Source organism: Brassica oleracea, chromosome C7 (genome assembly GCF_000695525.1).
Source record: "Brassica oleracea var. oleracea cultivar TO1000 chromosome C7, BOL, whole genome shotgun sequence".
Lineage (NCBI taxonomy): Eukaryota > Viridiplantae > Streptophyta > Magnoliopsida > Brassicales > Brassicaceae > Brassica > Brassica oleracea.
Genome location: NC_027754.1, coordinates 14821943 through 14828436, shown reverse-complemented (window position 1 = coordinate 14828436; position 6494 = coordinate 14821943). Strand labels below are relative to the sequence as shown.

The following is a 6494-nucleotide window of genomic DNA, read 5'->3' as shown; positions in this document are numbered from 1 at the left end:
TATCATGACTCACTACTTTCACTCATCTATGTTGAAAACAATTAATTTTTGTTATATTTTAATTTATATCTCTTAAAACATATGTTAATTACATTATTTCAATTTTTCACTTATCAAAATATTTTTTACAAAATTTTAAATTATTTCTAAGCAGAACTAGTCCAGACGACTTACTGTAAAGTCGTCTGGACAGACGACTTTCGGGGGTTAGAAACGTAAAAAAAATTCGGTTTTTTTGTTTGTTCACAAGGTACTGGTTGTAATTTCAATAGTCTTTTAGGTTACTTTTGCATTTGATTCAAGTTTGTGTTTACTTTTGCATTTGAAATCAAGTTGTGAGTCATATTTGGCAATTTTCCCTTATTATTATTATTACTATTGTTATTATTATATTTCATTATAATATTTGTTTTAAAAGCTACTAAAAATAGAGAATTATAAAAGATAAACATTAACTTTTAAGAAACAAATGTTAAACACAAACGAATTGTAAAATCCTAGAAGTACAATAAATTATTTAATAAAAACATGAAGAAAAACTAAATTTAAAATAAATAATATTAATTTTTTTAAAGCATAATATAAAGAAAATTGTAAAAGTACTCTTATTATTATCTTATAAGTAAATATTTCACATCTATATTTATTACTATTAACTACAAATATTTCACATCTATATTTAGGTTTAAGCTTCCACATATTATTTTTACAAAACACAACAGTATTTATATGAAAAGTATTATATGAGTATTTTCTTTTAATTTCATGATACAACTCAACTTTTTATTATCTTTATTACATCTTATGCTAGCATAACTTTTAATTTTGTTGTTATTGTGGTACATGAGTATGTGTGAATATGATAAATATGTATTTGTATGTATAAGATAAAAGATATAAATAATTAAACATAAATTTTCTATTTAAAATAAAATAGTTGTATAAAATCTAAAAGAAATAAAATAATTAATTTCTTTTTCAAAAGTCTAAATAAAATAAAAACGTAAAACTAATCATATTTTTCTTATAATTAACTAACTTTACTTTTTGATAATTTTGTGTTAAAAAATATAAACCAAAATTAACTTCAAATATTTCACCTGATATCAATAAAAACTAGCTTAAAAGATTAACTTAAATTAACTTTCACTTCAAATTAACTTTAAAAATTAGATTGTAAATGTGTCAATCAAAACTTCCATTATGTAAAAATTACTTCTTCTTTTCCTAAAATCTTAAATAAAAGAGATTTCTAAAATAAAATTATTTTCTAAACTTAACCAATTATGAAGTTTTCATTTTCTTTTAAATCGTGACCAGAGAGAATTGTAAAATTTTATTTAATAGTAATTTTTACTTCAAAAATTTAATGATAAACATGATAGTAACAATTATTCAATTAACAAAAAGTATTGTAAAAAACGAATTTTGAAAATTGCAACTTTTAAAAATAGTTATTTGATAGAAATTGTTTTTAATCCTAGACAAAATATAATTGTAAAATATTATGTAATATTAATTTTCTTTTCTAAAATCCTACAAAACTGTAAAAGAATATTTGATAGTTATTTTTCTTTTTTTTTATAAAACAAAATCCTAAAAAAAAGAAATTTGTATAATATTTTTAAGTCCTAACCGAAAGAGAAGTGTAAAAAATTATTTGATATTATTTTTTAAGAGAGTGTTTGATGATGAACATGATAGTGTAAAATTAGTATTGATACGATTTGTAAAAATAGTAATTTTGAAAATATTTATTTATAACTAAAAATAATTATTTGATAGCAATATTTTTTTCTGAAATTCTAGAAAGAAAAAAATTGTAATAGGTTATATGACAATAATTTACCTTCTAAATCTTAAACAAAATTGTAAAAGAGTATTTAATATTATTTTTTATTTTTAATTGTAAATAAAATGAAGATTATAAAATAGAATGTTTTCCTTTCTAAAAAAAACCTAGCAAAATAAAATTTAAAGACTTATTTAATAAAACATTAAATTAGTACATAAGAACATGTATAATGTTGTCATTGATTCGATTGGTGTATTTAACTTTCATTTTTTTTTTACTTTTCATTTCTTATTTCTGATTGTGTTCAGTTTAAATGTTTATGTATAGTATTTTCTCTAATCATTAGTATAAAGTTTATAACAACTCATCTATGCACCATAATTATAAAATACAAATATTAACTTGAACTTATGTGTGAAAACGAGTTTTAATTATAAAATAAATCCCAAACAACATATGCAAAAAACAATCATAATACTATAATAAAATGATTTATTATTTTATGGTTTTAATTAAATTAAAACATCAAACAAATCCCGTTGCAACGCAACGGACTCATATCTTGTTATTATATAAGGTGGTGTTATGTTGATGTATGAAGTAATTTGGCTGCGTTGAATGCAGTCTCTCTTCTCATCTTTATGAATCAATAGAACTCTTTGAATCACTTGAAGTCAACCTACAAATTCTTTCCTTTCTTTATCTTTTTTGCACAATAAAGCTTCCTAAAGCTATTTCAGTTTCATCTTTATGTTCTATCAATAAAGCTCACTTGAGCAAATTTACTCTTGTTTTGAGATTGTCTGTGTTAACAGGCTTATGTATGACAATGTCTTGGGCTGGTCTTGTGTATTTTAATACATAGTGCATACCGAATTTAGAAACATGGACAAATAAAATCGATTAGTTATGGTCTGGTGGTAGTAGCTTCCCCCTGATTTGATAACCACTATACAAAAGCACGCTTATGGACTAGTTGGTTTTGGGGTATGGTCCGGATTTCTAATGATGTGTGTAGGCTGGGAAAAAAAAATTGGAACCAAAGAATTGAACAGGAACTGAACTGAAATACCCGAAACCGGAGCCGCACCAAAACATTCATATAACCGAATGGTTTCTATTTTTCTATATCAGAAATAACTGAACCGAGAACCGAACGGATATCCGAATATATAAAATATTAATTATATATACATATAACATAACTAAATATATATTTCTAATTTAAAAATCTTTTTTTAGCAAATATACATATCATTACAAGATATTATTTTTACCATCAAAACTACCATTCTATACGATTATTCTCAACCATATTGATTTTAGAAACTACAAAACAAATATCAGTTTCAATCATATTGGTCTTAGAATTCTCATTGTTTTTGCATGGCCAATATTTTTACAACTTGCATTTAAGCAATAACAAAATATAAATGTATTGATTAGTATCAACAAACATTTTATTTCCTATGGCAAACAGATTTATATGTGGCAGACCTTTCCCAAACTTAATTTGGGGCGTCGACTCACAAAATCCATTTCCATCCATACTACTTGATCCCTTAAGGACCAAAGTATTGTTATAACATTGGTATATTTCACCTTAGTTAAACTTAAATCTTGATTTCTTCCTTCACGGTCAAACAAGAACTTAATAATTAATTTAAGTTACACACCACAAGGAAAAAATATAACCAACTTTCCTTTTCCGGTTCAGGTAGTGACTAAAACAAATGATAATCACCTCTTCCTGAAAAAACTTAACAAGGATTTCTGTTAAAAATAATTAGATTAATGATTTTTATACCAGAAAAATATAATCTACTGAAATCATAATCGAGAACAAGCTGATGGAGAAGAGTGATTTTCATCATAGGATTTATCTAATTCCCAACAACGGAGCCAAATCCATTCCGGCACCTATTCCAAATATGGATTAACATGTTCTTAAGAAAAAACTTTTAACAAATATATGTATTGTTAGTGCAGAAGCATAAACAATATTTAAATATTTAAGAGTGTAGGAACCTTATTTTACTATCATAAAACAACTGATATTTGTAAGAAATAATAAGAACATAAATTAAAATTACAATACCGAAATATAAAAATAAAGAAGAATTGTAGAGTCGAGATGATTAATCTCTTTCCTTAAATCTTTAAACGCCATGTAGTGTGACGGTTTCATAGCGCTCAGATTCCTAGGATACAACTGCAGCATTGTTTCTGTTTACCATCACCGAAAAACAGAATCTATCGAACCTAATTTTGTGTCGTACTCTCAGACAAAAAAAAAAAATACTAGCATAACTATTCTGAGAGGAGAAAGTGATTTGTTGTTGTTGAAACTTGAAAGTCTATTTTTTTCTATAATGCTTATAAGCCATTTTATAGAAAAATAATGAGCACAAATTTCATTCTTCGTCACAATAATGAAACCTCCATGGTGCACTAATGGAGACTTTAATTCTTGTCAATTAGTATGTGAATTTATTTCACATTTTGACCAAGAAATTAAAGAGTAAAATTATTATTGTTTGACCAATTCAAACAAAATAATATATTTTAAAATGGATTTCTTTTTATATTTTATCAATATAAAAGATCAACATATATTTGATTTATGTTAATGAACATGAAGCCCAACTAACAAATCAAAACCTAAATCCAAGTTCAACTATCCAATGCCTGTATTTGCTACTTTGTTCAAATTTTTCAAATCACACACATTAGACTTCCATTTCCCATTCAAATAAAATTTCATTTTTGACATTTGAGTACATTATTCATAATATTCAAAAAATAGTTCCAAGGAACTTTTGCTACTCCATATTGTGTTTTATTAAAACTTGTCCATCAAGACCTATACATGAATTTGGTAAGTACGTTGGTCTATTTCAAACGAATATGGACTAGTACGAAAACAGTGTCAATCTCTAGCAAGACCCACCAGATTTAAAATAAATATGATTGAATTGAGTAATCCTAATCCATGTGAATGAAGATTCATTTGATTCCTTTCAAATTTTGCAGGCTCTGGTTTTCATGAAGATGGGCTAAAGGTATTGATCATTTCTATAAAATAATCCAATTCAATGTTCCTCTTAATAGTTTTTTGTGTAAACTGAAAGTTTGTTTATATTCTAACAGGCCGGTATGGGGGCTGCACAAGGTCTGCTAGGGAAAGATATGGTTCCTCTTATGAGCAAACCAAAACATATGGTCCCATCTCTAACCAAAAAGGGGGCTCGGTTTTTATTTACTAGATTCTTGAGACATTTCATATCAACCGGTTGTGTAACGTGAGCACTCTTCTCTCTCTATAATTCCTAGCTTCATTTGAATAACAATTCTTCAATATTACATATAATTGTTTATAAATTTTAACAGAGTATATGAAGGAGGAACAATGTTCACTTTCAAAGGAAAGGATTTGAGATGTAACTTAGAATCTGTCATGGAGATTCACAATCCTCATTTTTACTGGAAGGTTGGCACGTAGGATCACACCATGTTAGAAGAGCTCTTTAGAACTTGGAACATTGATGATTTTTTCCCACAGGTTATGACATAAGCAGATTTAGGACTTGCCGATGCCTAAATAAATGGAGATTCTTCGTTTGTTAATAAAGAAAAAGGACTTCTCAATTTGATCATGGTATGGTAATGCACTTATTGAAGAACTGAGATTGAGTAAGAAGCTTCTGACATCTATCTATCTTCTTGATTAAAAACTTGCAGATTCTCATTGCTAACAGAGAATTGAACTCAAAGAACTTAAATCTTGCTAAGAAAAGGTAAAGTTTCAAACATTCAGCTAAGTTATAATGCAAGATTTCACTTGTCATGTTACATTCCTTTTTTCTAATGGATTTTGTAGGGGTTGGTGGACACCGATGTTTATGACTGCTGGTTTAACATCTGCAACACAGTTCCTAAAGCATTTCTCTAGGCAGAACACTTTAACTAAAGCTCGAGGAACATTTCACGTCACTATGACCTTGTAAGTTGTCTTATGCTCACATCCTTTCTGTCTCATGAGAAACCATTTTTTCTTGTGTAGGTAGGGTTCTTGATTTACTTTATCACTTGATATTTTTACAGAGAAATGACCTTTTTGCTCTATTCTTGGATGATACCATGAGTTATTCCACTGTGGCATTCAAGGTGACAATGAGATTTCCTCACTCTTTTTTTTTGCTCTTATGTTATTTTGCTACGAATATAGCTCTAATGTTTCTTCATTTAATATTTTAATAGTCAGACGATGAGGATCTGAAAACTGCACAGATGGGGAAAATAAATATTTTAATTGATAAGGTATAGGATAACACAATCTTCATGATTTAGAACATGATTTTCTCTCACTTTTACTAAGTACATTTGCATATTTTAGGCTAGAATAGAAAAGAACCATGAGGTTTTAGAGATTGGATGTGGATGGGGAACTTTGGCCATTGAAGTTGTGAAAAAAACTGGATGTAAATACACTGGTATTACACTATCTATCGAACAGCTTAAATATGCAGAAGAAAAGGTTAAAGAAGCTGGACTTCAGGTTTGTGTTGAACAATCCATTGATTGATTTTTTTATTTATGATCCCACCAAAAGGCTATAACTAAGGATATAACATATGAATCACCAGGATCGGATTACATTTGAGCTTTGCGATTATCGTCAACTATCTGATGCTAAAAA

The 6494-nt window shown here is 27.3% G+C and overlaps 1 long non-coding RNA gene across 1 annotated transcript; it reads left to right on the top strand.

Annotated features, from left to right (window-relative positions):
* Positions 1-4981: 4981 nt before the first annotated feature.
* LOC106301170 lies at positions 4982-5712 on the top strand. Its single transcript, XR_001262168.1, has 5 exons — positions 4982-5097; positions 5186-5285; positions 5358-5453; positions 5537-5592; positions 5676-5712. It is a non-coding gene; the product is annotated as an uncharacterized LOC106301170 (long non-coding RNA).
* Positions 5713-6494: the final 782 nt, after the last annotated feature.